The sequence below is a fragment of the Pongo pygmaeus genome, chromosome 20, assembly GCF_028885625.2.
Source record: "Pongo pygmaeus isolate AG05252 chromosome 20, NHGRI_mPonPyg2-v2.0_pri, whole genome shotgun sequence".
NCBI lineage: Eukaryota > Metazoa > Chordata > Mammalia > Primates > Hominidae > Pongo > Pongo pygmaeus.
This window is the reverse complement of record NC_072393.2, coordinates 7,768,395-7,794,998: the sequence shown is the minus strand read 5'-3', so window position 1 is coordinate 7,794,998 and position 26,604 is coordinate 7,768,395. Positions and strand designations below refer to the sequence as shown.

Here is a 26,604-nt window from a genome sequence, read left to right as displayed (position 1 = left end):
CGTGTAATCCCAGCACTTTGGGAGGCTGAGGCGGGCAGATCACCTGAGGTCGGGAGTTCGAGACCGGCCTGACCAACATGGTGAAACTCTGTCTCTACTAAAAATACAAAGTTAGCCAGGTGTGGTGGTGCATGTCTGTAATCCCAGCTACTCAGGAGGCTGAGACAGGAGAATCACTTGAACCTGGGAGGTGGAGGTTGCAGTGAGTTGAGATCATGCCATTGCACTCCAGCCTGGGCAACAAGTGAAACTCCTTCTCAAAAAAAAAAAAAAAAAAAAAAGATATCCAAGTCCTAATCCCTGGAGCCTATGAATGTCACCTTATATGGCAAAAAGAGACTTTGCAGATATGATTGTGATTTTAAGATAGAAAGATATTGTGTGCTAAATAATCTGTCTAGTCACTACCTCTGGTTCCTGGCAGAGGGCGTCTAAACTCTTGGAATTTGCCGAGTAATAGAAGTGTCTTAACGGCCAACAAACATATGGAAAAATGCTCAACAGCACTAATGATCAGAGAGATGCAAATCAAAACCACAATGTGATACCACCTTACTCCTACAAGAATGGCCATAATCAAAGACTCAAAAAATAATAGATGTTGGTGTGGATGTGGTGAACAGGAAACACTTACACTGCTGGTGGCAATGTAAACTAGTACAACCACTATGGAAAACAGTGTGGAGATTCCTTAAAGACCCAAAAGTAAAACTACCATTTAAGCCAGCAATCCCACTACTGGGTATCTACTCAGAGGAAAAGAAGTCGTGATACAAAAAAGATACTTGTTCACACGTTTATAGCAGCACAATTTGCAAGTGCAAAAATGTGGAACAAACCTAAATTTCCATCAATCAACTAACGGGTGAAGAAACTGTGGTATATATATACAATGGAATACTACTCAGCCATGAAAAGAAATGAATTAATGGGATTTGCAGCAACCTGGATGGGATTGGAGACCATTATTCTAAGTGAAGGAACTCAGGAATGGAAAACCGAACATTGTATACTCTCACTCATAAGTGGGAGCTAAGCTATGAGGATGCAAAGGCATAAGAATGACACAGTGGATTTTGGGGGCTCAAGGGGAAAGGGTGGAAAGCTGAGGGATAGAATACTACAAATTGGGTGTAGTGTATACTGCTTGGGAGATGGGTGCACCAAACTCTCACGAATCACCACTAAAGAACTTAATCATGTAACCAAACACCACATGTTCCCCCAAACCTATGGAAATGAAAAAAAAAAGAAGTGTCTTTATTATTCATGGAGGCCCTGGACCATAACTGAGCTTATACCAAGGAGGTGACTCAGGATGGGGGCTGGTCATGCCAGAAACACCAACCACCAAGGTTGGAATTTTTAGCCACCTGACCTCCAGGAAGGGGAAGGGGCTGAAGGTGGGGTTCAATCATGTAGACAATGGTTGGATCAACCCTGCCTACTTTTTAATCCTGCCTATTTTTAATACAAAACTAGCCGGGCATGGTGACACACGCCTGTAATCCCAGCTACTAGGGAGGCTGAGGCACGAGAATCCCTTGAACCTGGGAGATGGAGGTTGCAGTGAGCTGAGATTGTGCAACTGCACTGCAGCCTGGGTGACAGAGTGAGACTCCATCTAAAAAACAAATAAATAAGACCGGGCACGGTGGCTCACACCTGTAATCCCAGCACTTTCAGAGGCCGAGGTGGGTGGATCACGAGGTCAGGAGATCGAGACCATCCTGGTTAATACGGTGAAACCCCGTCTCTACTAAAAATACAAAAAATTAGCTGGGCGTGCTAGTGGATGCCTATAGTCCCAGCTGCTCTGGAGGCTGAGGCAGGAGAATGGCCTGAACCTGGGAGGTGGAGCTTGCAGTGAGCTGAGATCACGCCACTGCACTCCAGCCTGGGAGACAGTGAGACTGTGTCTCAAAAATAAATAAATAAATGAATAAATAAATAAATACATTAATTAATTAATAACGCAAAGCAAAAAAGAAGAGCTCACCAAGCCAGGAGCCTGAAACAAAAGTGCTGGTGGAAAGGTTTATGGGGTGCCAATTTAATCAGTCACCCCTGTGTAGGACACCTATGGGAAACTGTAGGGGGCCCCTTAGGAGAATCATCTCCCCAAGCCATTAAGTTCCCAGGCCAGAGAGCATGACCTGCTCTGCGGCTTTACACAGAATGCGCTGGGCTGAAACACTCCCTTGAAGCGTTGGAATGTGACCAGACATCCTGGCTCCTTGTAAAACCGGCCCCCACCAGCTGCAGCCCGGTAAGTTAAAGATTGTCTTAGCAGTTAGACATATGCTTTTAGCTTAAAGGAAATTCATATAACTGCTACTGCTGTAGATCTTTCCAATGACATTCGCTCCCCCTCCTTCACCGTTTCATCCCAGCTGCTTCTTAGATCAAAAGATTGTACTCAATAAATTGTCAGGCAACCAGAACTCTGGGCGTTTTGCAGCCTTCACTGTAGCAACTGGCCCCCTGGACCTGCTTTACAATCTTAACTTGCCTTTTCTCATTCCTTTGTCACCACCGGACTTCGGGTACCCATGGGTAGTGTTGAGGCTGGACCCCAACATCTGGCGCCCAAGGTGGTATCCCCGAAACAACCCGGTGAAGGAATGCTGGAGCGTCAAAAACGAAGGACCGACAGATGGAGAACTCCCAAGGATGAAAAGCTGTTTTTTTATTTTTATTATTTTATTTTTTTTGAGACAGAATCTCGCTCTGTCGTCCAGGCTGGAGTGCAGTGGCGCGATCTCGGCTCACTGCAAGCTCTGCCTCCCGGGTTCACGCCATTCTCCTGCCTCAGCCTCCCGAGTAGCTGGGACTACAGGCGCCCGCCACCACGCCCGGCTAATTTTTTGCATTTTTAGTAGAGACGGGGTTTCACCGTGTTAGCTATGATGGTCTTGATCTCCTGACCTTCTGATCCGCCCGCCTCGGCCTCCCAAAGTGCTGGGATTACAGGCGTGAGCCACCGCGCCGGCCAACGAAAAGACTTTTAAGCTCTGCAGGTAAGCGGGGCGGTCGGAGAATTCCAGGGTAACAACAGGAAATTACGGGTAAGGCTGAGAGTAGACATAAGAATTATTTGAGTTTGGTGCGGCAGTTATTACGCCAGTGGTATAAATGTGAGCACCCAAAATCTTATGTCTCTGTTTCAGCTAATAGAACAATATTCTCTTTGGTTCCCGGAACACAGGTCCATGGATTTGAAAGATTGGGAAAAAATAGAGGCAGACTTCAAACATGCACAAAAAGAGGGTCAAGAAATTCCTTTCTCCGCTTCGTCTGTGCGGGCGGCAGTGAAAACAGCACGTGAGCCTTTCCACACTGAGGAGGAATCAGCATTTGGAAATGAAGGAGACGAGTTTGACGATCAGGAGAATGCACCATCTAGCTCCAGTTTAAAAAAGGGGGAGAATCAGGAGGTTATATATGCTAACCAAACACATGTGAAAGAGACAGTCCAACCTACCGCACCCTCAGGGGACGCTCCGGAATGGCCACCCCCGCCTAAGCCTTGTGAATTGCGGGCATGGGAGCCTGAGACGCTGTTCGCCGCGCCCATTGTTGCACAACCTGCCGTTAATTACGGTAAAGGGATGATTCAGGCTCAGCCACCAGTTAATTACGGTAAAATTCAGGCTCGCCCTGCCGTTCATTACGGTGAAGGAGCAATTTCCCTTAAAAATGGATGACCCAGCGCCCTGTCTGGGTCGAACAGTGGCCGCTCCCTAAGGAAAAATTGGGGGCGCTTCATGAAATAGTTAAAGAATTACTAGAAAAAGGACATGTTTCACCCACTTTTTCTCCTTGGAATTCCCCAGTGTTTGTAATTAAGAAAAAGTCCGGCAGATGGCGCATGCTGACCGACTTACTAGGGATCAACGCTGTAATTCAACCAATGGGAGCTTTACAACCAGGGCTCCCATCCCCCATTATAATCCCTGAAGACTGGCCGCTTGTTATTATAGATTTAAAAGACTGCTTTTTTTTTTTTTTTTTTTTTTTTACAATTCCTTTAGCAGAGGCAGATTTCGAAAAATTTGGCTTTACCATCCCTGCCGTTAATAATAAAGAACTTGCAGCCAGATATCATTGGAAGGTTTTACCTCGGGGTATGTTAAACAGTCCCACAATTTGTCAGACTTTTGTAGGCAGAACTATCCAGCCTGTTAGAGATCAATTTCCAGATTTGTGCAGCAAAAAATAGAGACCAACTTATTCAATGTTATTCATCTTTGCAAAAGGCAATTACAAACGCTGGATTGCTTAAAGCATCTGACAAAATTCAAACAATCACTCCTTTCAGTATTTGGGAATGCAAGTACAGGATAGAGCATTAAGCCTCAAAAGGTTCAAATTAGAAAAGATTCTTTAAAAACCTTAAATGGGCCGGGCGCAGTGGCTCACGCCTGTAATCCCAGCACTTTGGGAGGCCGAGGTGGGCGGATCACAAGGTCAGGAGATAGAGACCATCCTGGCTAACACGGTGAAACCCCGTCTCTACTAAACATACAAAAAATTAGCCGGGCGTGGTGGCGGGCGCCTGTAGTCCCAGCTACTCGGGAGGCTGAGGCAGGAGAATGGCGTGAACCTGGGAGGCGGAGCTTTCAGTGAGCCGAGATCGCGCCACTGCACTCCAGCCTGGGGGACAGAGCAAGATTCCGTCTCAAAAACAAAAACAAGAAAAACCATAAATGATTTTCAAAAATTGTTAGGCGATATTAATTGGATTCGGCCCACCTTAGGAATTCCTACTTATGCTATGTCTAATCTCTTCTCAATATTGAGGGGAGACTCCAATTTACACAGTAAAAGAGAACTAACACCCGAGGCCATGAACGAGTTAAGAGTAATTGAAGGGCCGGGCGCGGTGGCTCACGCTTGTAATCCCAGCACTTTGGGAGGCTGAGGCGGGCGGATCACAAGGTCAGGAGATCGACACCACGGTGAAACCCCATCTGTACTAAAAATATAAAAAATTAGCCGGGCGTGGTGGCGGGCGCCTGTAATCCCAGCTACTCGGAGAGGCTGAGGCAGGAGAATGGCGTGAACCCGGGAGGCGGAGCTTGCAGTGAGCTGAGATCGGCCCACTGCACTCCAGCATCCAGCCTGGGTGACAGAGCGAGACTCCGTCTCAAAAAAAAAAAAAAAGAGTAATTAAAGAAAAAATTCTGCAAGCCCAGGTCAGTAGGATTGACTCAGACTTGCCTTTACAATTCATTGTTTTCCCTACTTCACACTCCCCAACGGGGGTTATTGTTCAAAATAATGATTTAGTTGAATAGTCCTTTTTGCCACATAATACCATAAAACACTTACAGTATATTTAGATCAGATGGCAATTTTAATTGGACAGGCTCGTATGTGAATTGTTGAACTTTGTGGCACTGAACCTAATAAGATTATAATTCCAATAAATAAAAATCAGGTTAAACAGGCATTCATTAATTCAGTTACATGGCAAGTTTATTTAGCAGAATTTGTTGGATGTATTGATAATCATTTTCCTAAAAATAAAACTTTCCAGTTCTTAAAATTAACTACATGGGTTCCTCCGAAAATTACTCGTGATGCCCTTTTGGAAGGAGCTGTGACTGTTTTTTTTTTTTTGAGACGGAGTCTCGCTCTGTCGCCCAGGCTGGAGTGCAGTGGCGCGATCTCGACTCACTGCAAGCTCCGCCTCCCGGGTTCACGCCATTCTCCTGCCTCAGCCTCCCGAGTAGCTGGGCCTACAGGCGCCCGCCACCATGCCCTGTTAATTTTTTTGTATTTTTAGTAGAGACGGGGTTTCACCGTGGTCTCGATCTCCTGACCTCGTGATCTGCCCACCTCGGTCTCCCAAAGTGCTGGGATTACAGGCATGAGCCACCGCGCCCAGCGGGAGCTGTGACTGTTTTTACTGATGGGTCTGGTAAACATGGAAAAGCGGCAGTCTGGTGGAGACCATGTAATCCAATCACTCGATCTAAATTTACTAGCATTCAGGGAGCTGAGGCTATTCTGTTTATTTATTAAATAACTTTTAGAGCCTTAAGTTCGCTCTGGAGCCCACTCTGTGTGCCTCTTTTTCTTCAACTTCAGCAATTGCTAGACCAAGGCACACATCCTATTTTTATTACACACATTTGAGCCCACAGATCTCTGCCTGGCCCATTGGCTTGTGGCAATATCAAGCAGACCTTCAGGTTATGACATCACTGCTTGGCCAAGCCACCCAGTCACATCAAATTTTCCACCAAAATTGGAGAAACTTATCTAAACATTTCAACTTACACAGAGGCTGGCTAAGCAAATTATCCTACAATGGCCAGATTACCAGCTCACAGGCACGTCCCCTCCTTCAACAGGTGTGTATCCTAGAGGATTGGAACCTAATCAGTTGTGGTAAACAGATGTTAAAAACATCCCTAAATTTTGGAAACTAAGATATGTACATATATCCATTGTTACCAACACTCATCTAATTATTGTACATTAGAAAGAGAAATAGAAAAAAGAGAGAGACTAGAAGAGACAGAAATCAGAGAAAGATGCAAAAAGAAAGACTAAGGAAAGAAATGAAGTAGGAAGAAGGGAAAGGAAATATTAAGAAAGTTATAAAAATGTACCTTTACTAAGGAAAGTTATAAAACATAGAAAGTTAAGGCATGTTGGCTGGGTGCAGTGGCTCACGCCTGTAATCCCAGCACTTTGGGAGGCCGAGATGGGAGGATCACGAAGTCAGGAGATCGAGACCATCCTGGCTAACATGGTGAAACCCCGTCTCTACTGAAAATACAAAAAATTAGCTGGGTGTGGTGGTGGGCGCTTGTAGTCCCAGCTACTCGGGAGGCTGAGGCAGGAGAATGGCGTGAACCCAGGAGGCGGAGTTTGCAGTGAGTCGAGATCGTGCCACTGCACTCCAATCTGGGTGACAGAGCAAGACTCCGTCTCAAAAAGAAAAAAAAAAAGAACGTTAAGGCATGTTGAAGATTGTCTGTGAAAGTCATGAAAAATGTTATAAAAAGGAATTTATGCAACAAACGTTGTATAATTTTTGCTTTGAAGGTCTAAGCAAGTTTTAAAATGATAATTATAAAAAATTGTGTGTAAACATATTTGCTAAAGTTAAAAAGGTATCATCCAGTTTTTCTATAAACTAAACATTAAAATAAAGCACAAGTTTTTCTTAAAACACTAACCTGCTCTTTAAAGATTGTAAAAAGTCTCTTAGCACAGGCACCACCCCTAGAATTTCCAGTACCAGCCTGAAGACTACGTCCTCACCAAAGGGTGGAAAGAAGAAAAAATTCAAGCCAGCCTAAGAAAGACCCTACAGGAACTGTGGCCTCAAAAATGCGGCTTCCACAAACAACACAGGCCCCAGACATTGTGCTGAAGAAGCAGAAGACTAAGCCAAATAATTCATTCATTTTTAATTCTCTCACTTTGCCCATTACCTATACCTACTACACTCTATTAAGCTCATATCTTAAATCCACCTTTCTTCTTCCCTGTTACTTTAAAACCCCCCCTTTCTCAGCTTCTAATAACATACCTGCTTGGCTAAAATAAATTAACATACCCCCAGTGGGGTTCCTCATTAATAACATATAGTAAACTAAGATGCCAAGTAACACTACAGGTCACTCTTTGACTGGAAAAAAAATGTTGCTAATTATACTCAGGTTTGTCTTCTGTTATTTACTAACCCTAGGATGCAAAGCTGGAATAAGAGCAGTGACCTCCTCGCCTGACAAACCTCTGGCTGCATATATCTACGCCCTGCAACCAGAAAACCCTAACACAGAAAACAAAAAAGGGGGAGATGTTGGGATTCACTCAGGATGGTGGCTATAATTGCGGTAATTGCTATGGTGGTAAGTCTCCGTGGGGCTACAGCAGCACAAAATTATACCTATTGGGCATATGTCCCACTCCTGCCTTTAATTAGGCCTGTCACTTGGTTGGAACCCCCGGTTGAGGTTTATATTAATGATAGGGTTTTGGATGCCTGGACCAAGAAGTCCTATTTATCCAGAGGAGAAAGGAATGTTAATAAATGCATCCATTGGTTATCGCTTTCCTCCTGTATGTCTGGGGCCTGCAGCAGGATGTTTAGATTATGACAAACAAAGCTGGATGGTTTATATCCCTGCACATAATGGATCAGAGGCCTCTATTCATATAGTCAGTGGAAGGAGCTTTCAATCTGAAACTAAAGTCATATCCTCAGGAAATTCCTATCGTATAGCTAATTTACTAATCAATTTAGACCAAGAAAGAAAAAATGCCCAGAACAATTGACAGTATGGTCTAAGAAAGCTGAGGAGCTGGCCTGGGAAGATTGCATTGCAAATAGTGCTGTGGTAATGTAAAATAATTCCTATGGAATCGTCATTGACTGGACCCCTAAGGGGCGATTTGCAGTAAACTGTACTGGACGGCCCAAGGGATGTCAAGAGCGCGGCTTCCCAGTTGACTATTACGAAGAGGCACCTACCCAAAAGTATAGAATAAAAGGCGACTTTCCTATCTTCTGGGAAGGCAGCAGTATGGCTCCTCCACGCCCTAAAATGATTGATCCAATAATAGGCCCAGAACACCCAGAACTGTGGAAATTAATGATGGTCCAAACCCAGTACAGATTTGGAAAGGAGAATATAAAACATAAACCCGGCCGGGCACGGTGGCTCACGCCTGTAATCCCAGCACTTTGGGAGGCCAAGGTGGGTGGATCACGAGGTCAGGAGAATCGAGACCATCCTGGCTGACATGGTGAAACCCCGTCTCTTCTAAATATACAAAAAAAAAAAAATTAGCCGGGCATGGTGGTGGGCGCCTGTAGTCCCAGCTACTCGGGAGGCTGAGGCAGGAGAATGGCAGGAACCCGGGAGGTGGAGCTTGCAGTGAGCTGAGATGGCGCCACTGCACTCCAGCCTGGGCGACGGAGTGAGACTCTGTCTCAAAAATAAATAAATAAATAAATAAAAATAAACCCGTAGTAAAAAACTTCAATTTATTGTAGCTTTGACCTCCAATCGGACAGCCCCATTACAGGGTTGTGTTAAACCTCCTTTTATGTTGGTAGTAGGACAAATCAATATTCTACCTGATTCTCAAACTATATCATGTCTTGACTGTCATCTTTTCACTTGCATTGATTCTACAATTGATGAGAATAATAGTATCTTGCTTGTCAGAGCCCAAGAGGGAGTTTGGATTCCTGTTTCCCTTAATAGACCTTGGGAAGCCTCCCCTTCTATACACATAGTAACTGAAATTCTAAAGGGAATGTTAAACAGAACAAAGAGATTTATTTTTACTCTTATAGCAATAATCGTGGGCATTATTGCTGTTATCACCACGGCTGCAGCTGCAGGTGTTGCTTTACATTCGTCTGTTCAAACTGCTGATTATGTTAACCAGTAGCAAAAGAATTCTTCCAAGCTTTGGAATATGCAGACGCAAATTGATAAAAAAAATAGCTAATCAAATTAACGATCTTCATCAAACAGTACTATGGATGGGGGATCGAACTATGAACTTGGAGGACAGAATACAAATGCAGGGTGATTGGAATACTTCTGATTTTTGCATTACTCCTCAGTCTTATAATGCCTCTGTGCCTCATTGGGATAAGGTTAAACACCATTTAGAGGGAAAGGTGGCTCATGCCTGTAATCCCAGCACTTTGGGAGGCCGAGGCGGGTGGATCACTAGGTCAGGAGATCGAGACCATCCTGGCTAACACAGTGAAATCCCGTCTCTACTAAAAATACAAAAAATTAGCCAGGTGTGGTGGCGGGCGGCTGTAGTCCCAGCTAGTCGGGAGGCTGAGGCAGGAGAATGGCATGAACCCAGGAGGCGGAGCTTGCAGTGAGCCGAGATCGCTCCACTGCACTGCAGCCTGGGCGACAGAGAGAGACTCTGTCCCAAAAAAAGAGAAAAAAAGGAAAATTTAACACTGGATATAGTAAAACTAAAGGAACAAGTTTTTGAGGCATCTCAAGCCCACTTAACTCTCTTACCTGGTGTTGATGTCTCTAATGGAACCGTTGATGGGCTCTCTGACCTGAATCCTCTGAAATGGATTAAAACCGTTGGAAGATCAACTGCTGCAAACTTTGCTTTAATTTGTGTTTGTCTATGCTGTTTATTTTTAGTCTACAGATGAGGAAGATGCCTTGGGAGAGAAGCCAGACACCACAAGCAAGTCATGACAGCAATGGTGGTTATTAATTAAAAAAAAGGGGGGGAGGGACAAGTGCTGGTGGAAAGGTTTATGGGGTGCCAGTTTAGTCAGTCGTCCCTGTGTAGGACACCTATGGAAAACTGTAGGGTGTGGGCGGCAAGCCACCCAGGTGCCGAGGCAAGAGACCGAGGGCACGAGCTGTTCCAGTGTAATAAAATATATAAAATATCAAGAGTTATACTAGATACAGATCATAGATATGTATATAAGTATCACTAATCATTAGTTTGTAGTAATTACTCTTTATTCCAATATTATAATAATCTTCACTCTGCAATCATAACCTAGGAAAAACCAGGCCATACAGAGATAGGAGCTGAAGGGACATGGCGAGAAGTGACCAGAAGACAAGAGCGTGAACCCTCTGTTATGCCCAGACAGGGCTACCAGAGGGCTCCTTGGTCTAGCAGTAATGCCAGCATCTGGGAAGATGCCCCGTTGCAAAGCAGACCGTGGTCTACTGGCAGCATCAATGCCAAGGAAAAAGCACCTGCTACTGAGCAGACCGGGAAAGGGAGTCTCCCTTCCCCAGGGGGAGTTTAGAGAAGCCTCTACTCCACCACCTCTTGTGGAGGGTCTGACATCAGTCAGGCCTGCCTGCAGTTATCCGGAGGCCTAACCATCTCCCTGTGATGCTGTGCTTCAGTGGTCACACTCCTGGTCCGCTTCCATGTTCCATCCTGTACAGCTGGCTCTGCCTTCTAGATAGCAGTGGCAAAATTAGTGAAAGTACCAAAAGTCTCTGATATGCAGAAATAATGGCATAAGCTGTCTCCTCTCTCTCTCTCCCTCTCTCCCTCCCTCCACCTCGGCTGCCAAACAGGGAAGGGCCACCTGTCCAGTGGACACATGACTCGCGTGATGTTACCTATCACTGGAGATGGCTCACCCTGCCACCTTGTCTTGTATCCAATAAATAATAGCACAGCCTAGCATTTGGGGCCACTACCGGTCTCCGTGTCTTGGTGGTAGTGGTCCCCTGGGCCCAGCTGTCTTTTTTCTCTTTGTCTTGTGTCCTTATTTTTACAATCTCTCATCTCCACACACGGGGAGAAAAACCCACCGACCCTGTGGGGCTGGTCCCCACAGCAGGGGGCCCTTGAGGAGAATCATCTCCCCAAGCCATTAAGTTCCCAGGCCAGAGAGCATGACCTGCTCTGCGGCTTTACACAGAATGCTCTGGGCTGAAAAACTCCCTTGAAGCATTGGAACGTGACCAGACATCCTGGCTCCTTGTAAAACCAGTCCCCACCAGCTGCAGCCTGATAAGTTAAAGATTATCTTCGTAGTTAGACATATACTTTTAGCTTAAAGGAAATTCATATAACTGCGACTGCTGTAGATCTTTCCAATGACGTTCGCTCCCCCTCCTTCACGATTTCATCCCGTACCAGCCGCTTCTTAGATCAAAAGATTGTTCTCAATAAATTATCAGGCAACCAGAGCTCTGGGAGATTTGCAGCCTTCACTCTGGCAACTGGCCCCCTGGACCAGCTTTAAAATCTTTTTTTTTTTTTTTTTTTTTGAGACGGAGTCTCACTCTGTCGCCCAGGCTGGAGTGCAGTGGCACAATCTCGGCTCACTGCAAGCTCCGCCTCCCGGGTTCACGCCATTCTCCTGCCTCAGCCTCCCGAGTAGCTGGGACTACAGGCGCCTGCCACCATGCCCGGCGAATTTTTTGTATTTTTAGTAGAGACAGGGTTTCACCGTTTTAGCCAGGATGGTCTCAATCTCCTGACCTCGTGATCCACCCACCTTGGCCTCCCAAAGTGCCAGGATTACAGGCATAAGCCACTGTGCCCGGCCTAAAATCTTAATTTGTCTTTTCTCATTCCTTCGTCACCACTGGACTTTGGGTACCTATGGGTAGTGTTGAGGCTGGACCCCAACAAAAAGTGGCTCCCCCATACCCATCAGCTACCCGCTCCATGCATTCATCTGTTAAATCACGGATCACATTGTTCCTGTGCCCAGCTAGACCAGAATGTGGAGGTCCTGGGAATAAGGACTGGGTTTGACCCATTCCTGTGTCCCCAGCACCCTCTGAACCAAACTCTGTGCCAGGGGGCTGGGAATTTTAACAGTGCTGAGTGGGCAACTGCCCCTACCTTCAAGCCCTCCTGGCCTAGTGCAGGTTACCCACTGGGTTTGGAAGCATCATAGGACTATGAGGTCACTTAGAGAGGTCAGGGGTCACTCACGAGGTTCATACCAGGGCTTCTGGGATGAAGCTTAGAAGAGCTCACCAGAGGGCCAGGCGTGGTGATTCACACCTGTAATCCCAGCACTTTGGGAGGCTGAGGTAGGTGGATCAATTGAGCCCAGGAGTTTGAGACCAGCATGGGGAACATGGCGAAACCCCATCTCTATAAAAAATACAAAAATGAGCCAGGTGGGGTCGTGCATGCCTCTAATCCCAGCTACTTGGGAGGCTGAGGCAGATGGATCACTTGAGTCCAGGAGTTCGAGACCAGCCTGGGCAACATGGTGAAATCCTGTCTCTACTAAAAAATTAAAAGTTAGCCAGGCATGGTGACACACGCCTGTAATCCCAGGTGCTTGGGAGGCTGAGGCATGAGAATCCCTTGAACCTGGGAGGTGGAGGTTGCAGTGAGCTGAGATTGTGCCACTGCACTCCAGCCTGGGTGACAGAGTGAGACTCCATCTCTAAATAAATAAATAAATAAATAAATAAATAAATAAATAAGAGCTCACCAGAGCCAGGAGTCTGGATCCATTTCTCAAACCTTTATTGATGCTCCCCCAGGCTGCAAAGAGAGCTTTGCAGGAAGTACCATTTTCCCCTTTGCGGGAAAATGCAGGAAAAGCAAATAGCTCCATTGCTCAGTTGCCTGACCTTGGCTAGGGGGAGAGGTGGGGTCAGACCACTGGGGTCCAGAAGTGGAGATTTTGGAGCCAGTGAAGGTTAGGTTAGGTCTGCATGAGGTCAGAGCAGAGGTCCCAGAGCGCAGGCACTGGACAGGGCTGGGCCTGGCTGATTGGTTCTCAGCAGTGGTGGATGGGGAAAAGAAAATCCTTGGCAGTGGGTTCCAGGAGCCCAGCACAGCACCCCTTTGGGCACTGGGCATGGCTCTGGGGCAACGGGCAGGGTCAGCACCGTGCCTCTTCTCACAGATCCCGCCAGCTTTCTCATCACGTGGTGGGTCGATCCACAGCCCCATGCCCAGAATCATGACACAGGCCTCGCACCCCTAAGATTCATTGGGTTCCCCCTGTAACCAGTGGCTGCAGCGGTTGAATGGTGGGGGATGTTGCTGGGAATCTAGGCTGAGGATGGACCCGGGGCCCCCACTTCCTTCCCAGGCTCTAGCCTGTTTATTGCTTGGGTCTACACTAGACACCCCAAGTGTCTAACCTGAGCATACACCTGGGATATAACTTACTAACGCCCAGAATTTAACCCAAGGACACTTCCTAGGGTCCGGCCTGCCCATCCCTAAGCATGGAGCCCCAACCAAGGGGTCCCTGAGATCTGGCCAAAGCATGTCTTTTTTTTTTTTTTTTTGAGACGGCGTCTCACTCTGTCTCCCAGGCTGGAGTGCAGTGGTGCAACCTCGGCTCACTGCAACCTCTGCCTCCTGGGTTCAAGCGATTCTCGTGCCTCAGCCTCCTGGGTTAGCTGGGATTACAGGCGTGTGCCACCACGCCCGGCTAATTTTTTGTATTTTTAGTAGAGACGGGGTTTCGCCACGTTTCCCATGCTGGTCTTGAACTCCTGACCTCAAGTGATCCGCCCACCTAGGCCTCAAAACATGTCCTCTAGAGTCTAACCTGTGGCCCCCAGGTTTCACCAGGAGCCCTTCCCCTACCTGAAGCTGAGTGGGACTCCGTCCACCCACGAGTAGCCCTGAACCTTGCGCAGGTGTTGCACGGCCCTGCGGCCGATCCAGTATTCAAGGGCACTAGTGTCTCAGGAAGTCCTAGAAAGGAGGAGACACCTGAGCCTGCCCCCTCCCGCGCCTGCCCCCTCCCGCGCCGCCCCACCGCCCGGCCACGCCCCCTCGGGTGAACGCCACCTCCTCCTGCGCACCTGCTCCTCCAGGCTCCCTACATCACCAGATGTGCGCTGGCATCGGCGCAGTGGTCATGCGCCTCTGCCCACGTGGTCTTCGGCACAGAGAAATAGTAGCAGGAGTCCCCGAAGGGCAGCCACGACGTGGGGCACGGCTCACAGGAACCCGCAGGGTGGCGAGGGTCAGAGAGGTCGAGTGCTTTCAGGGAGAGCGCACCAAGAGGACGCAGGGGGTAGGGGTTTGGCCCCACGGGCTCAGGGGTGGAGCCACAGGACCAGGCCAAGGTCAAAGAGGGGGTCCGGCGACGCACACGGGCAGGGTCCATTTACACCGCCCCCCCTCCTATCCCCCCTCACCCTCACTGTTCTGCAGCCTCACGGCCTCCAGCGCCCGGTACAGCTCAGTGCTGACGTCCTCGCGGTCCCTGCCGGCTTCAGCCAAGCCATGGGTCACTGCGGGGTCAAGGGAATGGGGATTTTGGTTGGGCTCAAGGTCAGGACTAGCTAAAGGTCAGGACCCCTGTCCGTGGTCATTGTACCCTTGATGCCAGCCACCAGGATGGCACAGGGTCAAGGACGGTTACAACTGGGCAGGGTCTGGGTGTGGCCGGCGCTAGGAGTGGCAGTCAAGGTCAGAGTGCAGTGTCAGGGTCAGGACGGGGTGCATGATCAGTGTCAGGGGTCAGCACTCAGGACGGGGTCGGGGTCGGGGGACGCGGCCAGGGCTCAGGGCTGGGGTCGCGTCGGGCCCTCACCACGCTCACGCAGTTCCCGCAGGGCGCTCTCCTGCTACATCAGCTTTGCCTGCGCCTCCCCAAGCTCCGCGCTCGTGGTCTGCAGCAGCGCCTGCGTCCCCGAGCGTGGGAGCCGCGGGGTGAGAGGGGCGAGGGCGGCGAGGATGGGGCGGGACTTCGGAGACCAGCCCGCCTCGCCCCAGCCGCCCCAGGCCTCGCCCCCGGCCCCCCTCCCATCCCGGCCACAAGACCCCACCCTTGCGCCCATAGCCTCGGCCGCGCCCCCTCGCAGCAGCTGTGGCAGGCTCCCACCTCCTCCTTCAGGGCACCCAGCGCCGCCGTCTGCTTCGAGGCTGGAACGACCCCCATCCCAAAACGCCGGGTCACTTGGGAGGACTCAGGGGACTCCCTGCCCCACCCCGGGGCCAGCCTCAGGGACTACAGGGCCCCCACGCACTCGAGACTCCATCTCCCGGGTCTCAGACGCTCCCGCCGCGCACGCCCCGGGGGCCCAGGCGCCTGGTTCTGCACACACCGTTTGTCCTCAGCAGGTCCTGGCAGCCGAGCAGAGCCGCGTTCTCCGTGGAGGCTGCGGAGAGAGGCTCCTGCAGGCAACTCCAGGGTCTCGGAAATCCTTCCCTTGCCCGGGGGGTGCGGGGTCCCCCGACTTGGGACCACTGAGCGGGCGGGCAGGCATATAGCGCACAAGATGTGTACACACGCCGACGGGAAACAAACGCGCGGGGACTCGCACACATACGTGCACACCATGTGCACACGCGTGACTGCAAACGGCCCAAAGATGTACACACACTCTGCTCACGCTCAGACGCGAGCAGGACGCCAGGGCGCAGTTGGTGCGCCATGCAATGGGGGTTTTTGTGTCCCCAGGGGGGCCGGACGCAACCCCTCCCCACTGAGGGTCACTCACCCTTGGACAACAGGATACTCAGAATCACAGCCCACAGGACTGGCGACCAGGACAGCCATGAGAGGGGTCTCGGGCTCCAGTGCACCCAGCGTCCCCAGTGCCCTGGCAGAACAAAGACGGCATGCTGGGTCCCCCAGGACTGAGTCCTGGAGGCCTGGGTTCCTCCCAGGAAACTGAGTTTCAGAGAGGTTAAGTAACTTGCCTATGGTCACACAGCTTCCAAGTGGCAGAGTTGGAATTGGACCCTGGTCCAACTGGCTCTGTGGCCTGTGGTGTCTCTCTTGCACCCACGACTCCGGCCCATCTTGGCTCTTCCTTCCCTCCCCCATCAAACCCAGACACTGGGGCAGAGATGAGGCAGTCTCCTTGCTCATACCTCCGGGGACCTCCTCGGAGCTGCCGCCCCACTTGCTGTACCTGGTGGTGTCTATGGCGGTGCAGGCACCCCGTCCTGGGCAGAGATAACAAATTTCACTCTCTTCCTCACTGGACCTACGCACTCTCTTCCCTCCTTCTCATTTTCTTGGCCTGGATTCCTGGCAACAGGGATCCAAGGACCAATCACAGGGTTGGGCCCTTTCTGGGCTGAGCTGGGCTCAGGGAGAGGTAGTTCCAGCCTCCCGGGCCTCGTGGCTGCAGCTCCATCCCCAGGCTGGTGCTGGAGGCTTCTCTTTGGAGCTTGGACCCCTCTCTTATGGGCCTGGGACTGGGTTTCCGCCTGAGAGGGACACACTGAAGCCGACCAAATTGTAACCCCTGCTGGCTCCTGAGAAAGCCCCCAAGGCCAGTTCAGGTCCCTTCTCAGAGGCTGGGTCTGAACCTGACCTTGATTCTGTTCCTCTGTGCCAGAAGAGAGCAAACAGAGGTTTTGTTGAGGAGGTGGTCTGCTGAGCTGCAGGACTCTACCACTCGGTGGGTGGCGGATGGGGGTGTGCAGTGTGTAGCTTCAGGAAGCCTCAACTTTCTTTTTCTTTTTTTCTTTTGAGACAGAGTCTCCCTCTGTTGTCTGGAGTGCAGTGATGCAATCTCGGCTCACTGCAACCTTCGCCTCCCAAGTTCAAGCGATTCTCCTGCCTCAGCCTCCCGAGTAGCTGGGATTACAGGTGCGTGCCACCACGCTTGGCTAATTTTTGTATTTTTAGTAGAGATGGGGTTTCACCGTGTTGGACAGGCTGGTCTCGAATTCCTGACCTCAGGTGATCCGCCTTCCTTGACCTCCCAAAGTGCTGGGATTACAGGTGTGAGCCACCGCGGCCAGCCTAGAAGCCCCAGTTTTCTTTTACCAACCCTGAAAAGAGTACAGTGAGGGGGCTTCTCTCAAAGAAACACCGAGAAACAATGAAGTTACGCATGTCTACCCAGAACCATCTCAGGTTCATTAAAAACTCTCAATGCTCATGCATTCTTTCAACAAACATTGAATACCTGCCATGTGCCAGATATTTTAAAATATTATTATCACCAGCCGGGCGCGGTGGCTCATGCCTATAATCCCAGCACTTTGGGAGGCCAAGACGGGCGGATCACGAGGTCAGGAGATCCAGACCATTCTGGCTAACACGGTGAAACCCCGTCTCTACTAAAAATACAAAGAAAATTAGCCGGGCGTCGTGGCGGGCTCCTGTAGTCCCAGCTACACGGGAGGCTGAGGCAGGAGAATGGCGTGAACCCGGGAGGCAGAGCTTGCAGTGAGCTGAGATCGCGCCACTGCACTCCAGCCTGGGCGACAGAGCGAGACTCTGCCTCAAAAAAAAAAAAACATTATCACCTACATAGAAGAATAAATGTAAAGATTGCAACTACAAAGAGCATTGCACATAGTGATTATATTACTAAAATTAATAGAAACAACAAACTAGAAAGTTAATGAAAAATAAAGCCTCTAAAATAGCAACTCAAATTATTGTGTATCTAAGAATCAATAAAGAATGCACCAGAGGCCAAGTGCGGTGGCTCATGCCTGTAATCCTGGCTTTTTGGGAGGCCGAGGCGGGTAGATTGCTTGAGCCCAAGAGTTCAAGACCAGCCTGGGCAACATGGTGAGGCCCTCCTCTCTACAAAAAATACAAAAATTAGTCAAATGTAGTGGCATGCGCCTGTAGTCCCAGCTACTCTGAAGACTGAGGTGGGAGAATAACTTGAGCCCAGGAGTTCGAGCTCCAGGCTGTAGTGAGCTATGATAGTGCCACTGCACTCTAGCTTGCGTAACAGAGGAAGACTCTGTAAAATAAAATTAAAAAAAAAATGCACAAGACATTTGCAGAGAAAAAAATTTAAATTCAATTAGAGAGTACTATAAAAAGGATTTAGATAAAGATAGCTAATGTTTCCAGAGGTCAGAAGAATTAACATAAAAGGGCCAGCCAGGCGCAGCAGCCCACGCCTGTAATCCCAGCACTTTGGGAGGCTGAGGCAGGTGGATCAACTGAGGTCAGGAGTTCGAGACCAGCCTGGCCAACATGGTGAAACCCCATCTCTACTAAAAATACAAATTAGCCAGGTGTGGTGGGCGCCTGTAATCTCAGCTACTCTGAAGGTTGAGGCAGGAGAATTGCTTGAACTGGGAGGCGGAGGTTGATTGCAGTGAGCCGAGATTGTGCCACTGCACTCCAGCCTGGGTGACAGAGTGAGACTCCATCTCAAAGTAAACAAACAAAAACAAAAACAAAAAAGATCCATAAAGGTACCAATCCTTCACAATTTAATCTACAAATTAACTACAAACTAAATATAAATTCCAGCTCAATTTCTTTGAGGACCTTAACAAATTTATCCTAAAATTTATGTGGAGGAATAAATTTTTTATGAATTATAAGCCACTTTAGGGAAAAAAGTTAATATAGGAAGACTCGCCCTACCAGATTGTAAATCATATTTTGATAAAACATTAATTTAAAAAATAGTGTGGTGTTGGTTTAGAAGGAGGCAACTAGATTAAATGGAAAGAATATAATACAATTGGATTATGTAGAACAAGATTTTGGGAAAACTAGTTCAGTATATGGAGGAAAAACTCCTCCTTTACAACATATGCAATTCTGGAATTCATCAGCATCTCAGAGCTAATGATAAAAGACAAAACTGTTAGGCTAATTGAAGAAAAAGTAGGCACTTGGCTTTGTGGCCTAGATTTGAGAAAAACTTCTTGAAGTTGATCCCATAGCAAAGGAGAAGAAAAGATATATTTGACTATATCAAAATTAAGAATCTCTGTTAAACCAAGGACATAGTAGATAGAATTAACAGGTGAGTAGCAGACGGGGGGAGATAATTGCTGCTTATAAAATAAAAAAAGCAATTTATTCAGGAATATGCAAAAATACTTCTGCAAATTAAAAAAAAAAAAAAAAAAAAAAAGAAAAGACAGCTGAGCATGGTGGCTCATGCCTGTAATCCCAGCACTTTGGGAGGCTGGTGTGGGTGGATCACTTGAAGTCAGGAGTTCAGGATCAGCCTGGCCAACATGGTGGAACCTCATCTCTACTAAAAATACAAAAATTAGTCAAGTGTGGTGGGACACACTTGTAATCCCAGCTACTCAGGAGACTGAGGCTGGAGAATCGCTTGAACTTGGGAGGAGGAGGTTGCAGTGAGCTGAGATTGTGCCACTGCACTCCAGCCTGAGTGACAGAGCAAGACTCTGTCTCAAGAAACAAAACAAAAAACAAAACAAAACAAACAAAGAAACACCCACACACAAAAATCAACAGAAAAATGGGCCAGAGGAATGAAAAGGCAATTCATAGAAGAAGCCAAAGATTGAGCACATATTTCAGGGAAGCTTAATGTCTACTTAATTGTAGAAAAAATAATGAGGTACCACCTTATACCAATTAAAATAGCAACCATTAAAAAGGTGCATAGTATTAAGTGTTGGTGAAGATGTGAGGAAGTGGGAACCGTTGCTCACTGCTAGTGGAAGTATAAATTAGTTCAGTAATTTGGAAAACAGTCTGGAAGTATGTAGTGAAATGCAGGTGGCATACACCCTCTGATATTTTAAAAAGAGATACTTTTTAGAGAAGGTTTCTCCAAGGGCATTTACAAGGATGTTCAGCACAGTGTTTTTTACAGTAGCAGAGCTGGGCGTAACCTACAAGCCCCCGAGCAGGCAAAGAGTAAGTAAAATGTGGTGAGTACACACATGAAACAAATCGTAATAAACTCATTGTACAGGCAGCAGCAGTCCAGATTCTCAGTAGCCTAGAGCTGGGAGAAGCAGAAATGATTTGATTCAATTACACACACACACACACTCACACTCCAAGTACGTATAAACATTAAGGATATGACTTCACTATTATGAAATCTATGCTTGCAATAAAATTGAACCTGTATCCCATAAATTTATAGCAATAAGAAAGGCAAATGTAAGCGTATTTTCCTTAAAAAACTAATGCAAGGGCATGTATCAAACACATCAGAATGGATGTCTATGGTACAGAGGGAGGAGGAAGAGTGAAACATTAAAAGTTAGCAATGCTTAGGAGATGCTGAAGGGTTAACAAAACTTAGCTTCCTAGACTCTTCTTTCTAGAAGTTCCCTTGTTCCCAAACCATCTGACTCATCTTGCTTTCATCATCAGAAATGGAGCCATGTCAACAGGCACTGAAAGCTGACTTAGCAGCAGGCTTAACCATAGGGCAGAACTTTTTGGAAGGCACACCCTCTTCATTCTGAGGCTTTCAGGGACAGGTGCTCAATGGGAGGAAATCAGAAAAACTGCAAGGATTGCACAATCTCTGTCCAGGGCAACCATCGGAATGTGTTCTGGGGAAAGGATTTAGATGGCAGTGTTTCGTCAGACCTTATTGGGGAGATAGGGGCTCTGCGGGATACACCTGTGGCTGAAGCTGCCTTGGCGAGCCAGGCGGAACTGTCCAGCTTAGTGAGGAAGCCAGAAGGCTGCCCATCAATGTCCTGTGCCCAGACCTCGCTGCAGGGTAACTGAGAGGGGAAGAGAGGTCCTAGAAGGAGGCAGCAGACCTCCACCTCTATCCCTGGCCCAGGACAAGGAAGGGAGGCCTGTTTCTCAGGCAGGTGGGGAACATGTAACCAGGGAATTTGAAAACAATATGATGAGCCTGGGAAGTACAGGAGACTGTGAGGACCACTGGAGACACTGGCTGAGCCTGGAGGATCTGAGAGGGCTTCTTGGAGGAGGTGATGCTTGAAGAAGGAGTCAGAATTATTCCAGAGGAGATAAATAATATTAAAGAACATTCTCAATACGGTATCAACAGACGCAAGAATAGAGGATAAGGGAACAGGTTGGAGAAGCTGAGACTAATTCAGGGGCAGTCATCTGGGGCTAGGGTGTCAGCTGGGGTCACATCATACAAGGACCTGAAGAGCAGGGACAAGAGGTTTGGGCGAATGTGGGAAGAAGGTGAAATTCACAGGATTCAGCTCCAAGGCCATGACCACTCTGGTTTCCATTCTCTGCAGAGATGAGAAGGTTGCTGTAACCAGGGAAGCCAGCCCACTGCAAAGGGCATGTGGCACATTGGTTGTCGCTGTGAATTTTGGCTTTGCTTTTTTATTATGAAGCATGCAAAGAGGTATGTAGAAACAAATATAAACGCTATGCCTTTCACTTGGCTTTTTCAAGTTTTGACATCTTCACGTATTTCAGATCACCTTAAAAGTAAAGCATCATCACGTAACAAATCATAACGAATAGAGTGGAGGTCAGGTCCCTTGTACCCCACCCTGCTCCTATTCCCCTCCCCAAGGTAACCGACCTCCCAAACTTGGTGTTTATCCTATTTAAAATAGTTATGCATGTACCCAAGGACAATATTTTGGATTTTTTTTTTTTTTGAGAAGAAGTCTCACTCTGTCACTCAGGCTGGAGTGCAGTGGTACGATCTCGGCTCATTGCAACCTCCGCCTCCCAGGTTCAAGCAATTCTTCTGTCTCAGCCTCCTGAATGGCTGGGACCACAGGCACACGCCCCCACACCTGGCTAATTTTTGTATTTTTAGTAGAGACGGAGTTTCACCATATTGGTCAGGCTGGTCTTGAACTCCTGACTTCAGGTGATCCACCCACCTCAGCCTCCCAAAGTGTTGGGATTACAGGCATGAGCTGCCATGCCTGACCTATGTTGGTTTGTTTTGCACATCTGAAAACTTTACAGGAATGTTACCACATGGTCTATATTTTTCCGTAACTTGTTTTTGTCCTCTCTACATTATATTTATGAGATATATCTATTCAACACCCATTATTCATTTAAAAATGAAGACAGGCACAAAAAATAAATGCTTAGTAAAGAAAGAACAGAATAAAGCTTTCTTAATTTGAGAAGTGGTAATTTCCAGGATCCTACGGAAATATCTTACATAATACTAAAATATGAGAAACATTTTAGGTAAAATGAAGAACAAATAAAGATGACCGTGGTTTAGTGGGTTTAGTGGGTTTAGTGTCACTAAAAGACACGCTGAATGCCTAACCTCTGGTATCTGTGAATGAGACCTTTAAAATTGGGAAATAGGGTCTTTTTTTTTTTTTTTTTTTTGAAATGGAGTCTCACTCTGTTGCCCAGGCTGGAGTGCAGTGGTGAGACCTTGGCTCACTGCAACCTCTGCCTCCTGGGTTCAAGTGATTCTGCTACCTCAGCCTCTTGAGTAGCTGGGATTACAGGCGTGTACCACCATGCCCAGCTAATTTTGTATTTTTAGTAGAGACAGGTTTTCTCCATGTTGGCCAGGCTGGTCTCAAACTCCTGACCTCGGGTGATCCACCTGCCTCAGCCTCCCAAAGTGCTGGGATTACAGATGTGAGCCACTGTTCCCGGCCAAGAAATAGGGTCTTTGCTGATGTGACTACATTATGGTAAGGTCATGAGAGTGGCCCCTAATCCAGTATCACTATGTCCTTATATGAAGAGGAGAAAGGTACAGAGAGAAGATGATGTAAAAGGGCAAGAGGGAAGAAAACTATGTGACAAAAGAGGCAGAGAGTCAAGCAAAGGGCCTACAAGCCAAGGAATGCCAAAGGTTGTCGGCAACTGTCACCGACCTCAATCGCTGTTGGACTGAACAAAGGATGACAAATGCGGGAATAAAGATAAAGACAAAAGTGTATTTGGAAGAAGGGGTCAGGGGGCTCCTTGCTTCTAGTGAACAAGGGCCCTGAGCTTCAGAGCCCTTCACATTTTATTGGGTAAATAAAAGTAAATAAAAGTCCTGGCGTTTTTTCCACTGAGGGGGGTACTGCATTATAAGGTCTTTTCTGTCCCGAGATCTGGCGGCGTTCTTTTTTAAAATGTCCAGTTTTTCCACAATTATAACATTTTCCCACTTTAGGGCTTAATCCTTGGCTCCTTTTAGATTTGTCAGCTACTAAATCAGCCATTGCTTCCGCTAACATTGCAGAGCGATGAAGCTCAGTTCCTACATCCTGACAATCTCTGAGAAAATTTCCCAAGTTTTTAGTACACCTCACGGGTGCCAGTGCACGTTTACAATCTGCGTTTGCATTCTCAAAAGCTAAAGTTAAGGTTAGCTCTTCTGTAGCAGTGGCACGAGGAATCTGACGCTTCACTGCCTCTTGTAATCTTGCACGAAACTGCGCACAGGGCTCCTGTGACCCTTGCATGATAGGTAAAAAGGATTGTACTGGGACTCCCTCTTCAGGAATCGTGGCCTAGGCGCGTTTAGTTCCATTTGATGTTCCAGGTCTGAATAAGGGCCATTACCCAATAGCGTATCCTCTGCAATGTCTCCGTGTCCAGCAGCACGATTCTGTCTAGCCTGGTCTGTACACACTTCTTGCCCATTTAAATTCCATGTCAGATATGCACTAGCAGTCAAGCAAGTTCGAGCCAAGTGTTTTACATCAAAGGGTAGAAGGTGCATAGCACCAAATGCAGATTCTGGCAATCCTAAAGTGAATGGGCTCTGTACCCTATTATGAACTACACTGGTTTTTAATTCCTTCAACAACTTAAACTCTAGTGGGGTGTGTTCATGAATAAACTGCTGTGGATTATTTGAATTGGGCCTTACGGAAATAGGAAAAGCACAAGGTCCTAAGGGCTCTCCAGCTATGGCAGCAGAGGGTAAAATTCTTTGTATTGGGGTCTCTATTTCTGCTACCGAAGGAGGCGGCACAGATGTTTCTGCAATTGGAGGAGGCGATATAGGCCAATTTTTATCCTCCCTCTCCTGTTTTTTATTTTCAATTGAAGCTGTGGGTGGGACAACAGATTCTTTCAGATTTTTAGACTCAGCCTGCTGTCCCGCAGAATAATAAGGAGATAATGGCAGAAGTACAGTACGAATTAGACTCCAAGTAGAGAAAACAGAAGAATCAACTTTAAGACCTTTTTGATGAGCCTGTTTTAATCCTTCTCCTGCTCTGTCCCAATTTTCCACATCAAGAGTGCCTGCCTGTGGAAACCATGGGTGATGCGTTAATAACCATTTGTGGCTTCTGCAGGAGGTTGGTTAGTGTCTGCGAATTAACCTGAGCTCCAGACCGTCTCAACAGAACTTTAAGCAACTGCACATAATGTTTTTCTTCAACAGACAAATTCTGCCCCATCTTACCCTGATTCAGAAAACTTCCCGTTCCCAGTACTTCTTTAGAGCACTGACCTTATATCGCTCCGAGTACCTCTTTAGGGCACTGATCAGTACCCCTTTAGGGCACTGACCCTATATCCGCTGCTGGCAGACTCGTCCCGGGATCCCCATTCATCTTGTCATTTTCGGTTCCTCTGCTCCAGCCGACCGTCTTCGTTCACATCCTCAGGTCCCTGTGTTCCGATGCCACTTTGCAACGTCCTCAAGTCCCTGTTCTGGGTCGCCACTTTGCCAGAGATTCTATCCCTGTTGGACTGAACAAAGGATGACGACTATGGGAATAAAGATAAAGAAAAAAGAGTATATTTGGAAGAAAGGGTCGGGGGGCTCCTTGCTTCTAGTGAGCAAGTACCTTGAGCTTTAGACCCCTTTGCATTTTATTGGATAAAGAAGATGGGGACGGGGAGTGGTTGTCAGTCAGAGGCTTGATTTACAGCAGGCTTGCAAGACTGCATTCTTCGAGCAATAGGCTCTAGATGTCCCGTAGATAACCCTAGTGAGCGTGGTGTCAGGGAGTGATTGCCCTCAGCAAACCTTCTGGCAGTAGGCACAGTCGTGAGTTTGCCCACATCCTGCGTTCATGGTAAACAGTTTGCTGTTTGATCATCAGCCTCCGGTGGAATGCTGAGTTGGTCACGATCCCTTTGGCCTTTTCGGCTCCCAACAGGCAATCACCAGAATCTAGGGAGAGGCAGGGAAGGATTCTCCCCTACATGGTCCAGATGGAACATGGCCCTGCTGACACCTTGATTTCAGACTTCTGGCCTCCAGGACTGTGAGATAATAAATTAGCATTGTTTGGAGCCTCCCAGTTCATGGTACTTGTTTACAACAGCCCCTAGCTGCCTGATACTGGTGGGATAAGGGGCAATTTCCACAATCCTACAGAAACTCCTTAATAATTAAATATGAGAACTGCATTTGGTAAAGTCAAGAACAAAATAAAGATGGCCCTCTTGCTGTTTTCCCAATGCAGTAAGAAAATAAAAAGAAGCCCAGGCACAGTGGCTCACGTCTGTGAATCCCAGCACTTTGGAAGGTCAAGGTGGGGGGACTGCTTGAGCCCAGGAGTTCAAGACCAGCCTCCACAACATAGGGAGACCCCGTTTCTACAAAAAATACAAAAATTAGCTGGGTGTGGTGGTGCACATCTGTCGTTCCAGCTACTTGGGAGGCTGAAGTGGGAGGACTTGAGCCTGGGGGTTTGGGGCTGCAGTGAGCCATGACTGTGCCACTGCACTCCAGCCTGGGCAACAGAGCGAGACCTTGTCTCAAAAGAAAAAAAAAAAAAAGGCTGGTTGCGGTGGCTCACGCCTGTAATCCCAGCACTTTGGGAGGCTGAGGTGGGCAGATCACGAGGTCAGGAGATCGAGACCATCCTGGCTAACATGGTGAAACCCCGTCTCTACTAAAAATACAAAAATAATTAGCCGGGCATGGTGGTGGGCACCTGTAGTCCCAGCTACTTGGGAGGCTGAGGCAGGAGAATGGCATGAACCGGGGAGGCGGAGGTTGCAGTGAGTCTTGATCGCGCCACTGTACTTCAGCCTGGGCGACAGAGCGAGACTCTGTCTCAAAAAAAAAAAAAAAAAAAAAGAGGGAGACAGAGAAATAAATAAATAAATAAATAAATAAATAAATAAATAAATAAATAAGACCTATAAATATTGAAAGCAAGAGTCAAAGTTGACTGTAGTTTGAAGCCATAATCACGTATCTAGGAAGTTCTAGAGGCTTAACTTCTGGAGTAATTAGAGCTCACAGCAAGATTTCTCTATAAAAGGAGCAGCTTTGTTTGGTTGAAGTAACAAGTATTTGCAAACGCAGGAGAAAACAAACCCTCTTCACAGGGCAGGAAAAGCTTTTAAACATTAACGAATAGTCATAAGAAGAATATGGGTAAAGCTCTTATGCTTAACTAAGATCTGAATAAAGAAAGACACTGGATGAGTTTCCCCCCAAAACACAGTATTTCAGAAAGCCTATTTCTTCCAAAATGAATTTATAAATCGAATGCTGTAGTGAATTCCTCTAATTTGTGTTGCATCAGCCTCTTTCT

The 26,604-nt window shown here is 47.5% G+C and overlaps 1 protein-coding gene across 2 annotated transcripts in view; it reads right to left on the bottom strand.

The window, feature by feature from the left end:
• Positions 1-2,993: 2,993 nt before the first annotated feature.
• The window catches only part of LOC129020766 (C-type lectin domain family 4 member M-like), a 38,299-nt gene continuing 14,688 nt past the window's right edge, over positions 2,994-26,604 (bottom strand). Inside the window, exons 1-8 of one of the 2 annotated variants that reach the window (XR_008495898.2) lie at positions 24,558-24,788; positions 15,948-16,049; positions 15,474-15,605; positions 15,329-15,369; positions 15,038-15,128; positions 14,301-14,735; positions 14,080-14,190; positions 2,994-3,402 (exon numbers count right to left, since the gene is read on the bottom strand). The gene's annotated coding sequence lies outside the window, so the exon portion shown is untranslated. Of the gene's footprint in view, positions 3,403-12,995; positions 13,462-14,079; positions 14,191-14,300; positions 14,736-15,037; positions 15,129-15,328; positions 15,370-15,473; positions 15,606-15,947; positions 16,050-24,557 lie in introns of those variants that run through there. The other variant, XR_010124970.1, reaches the window with a different exon arrangement.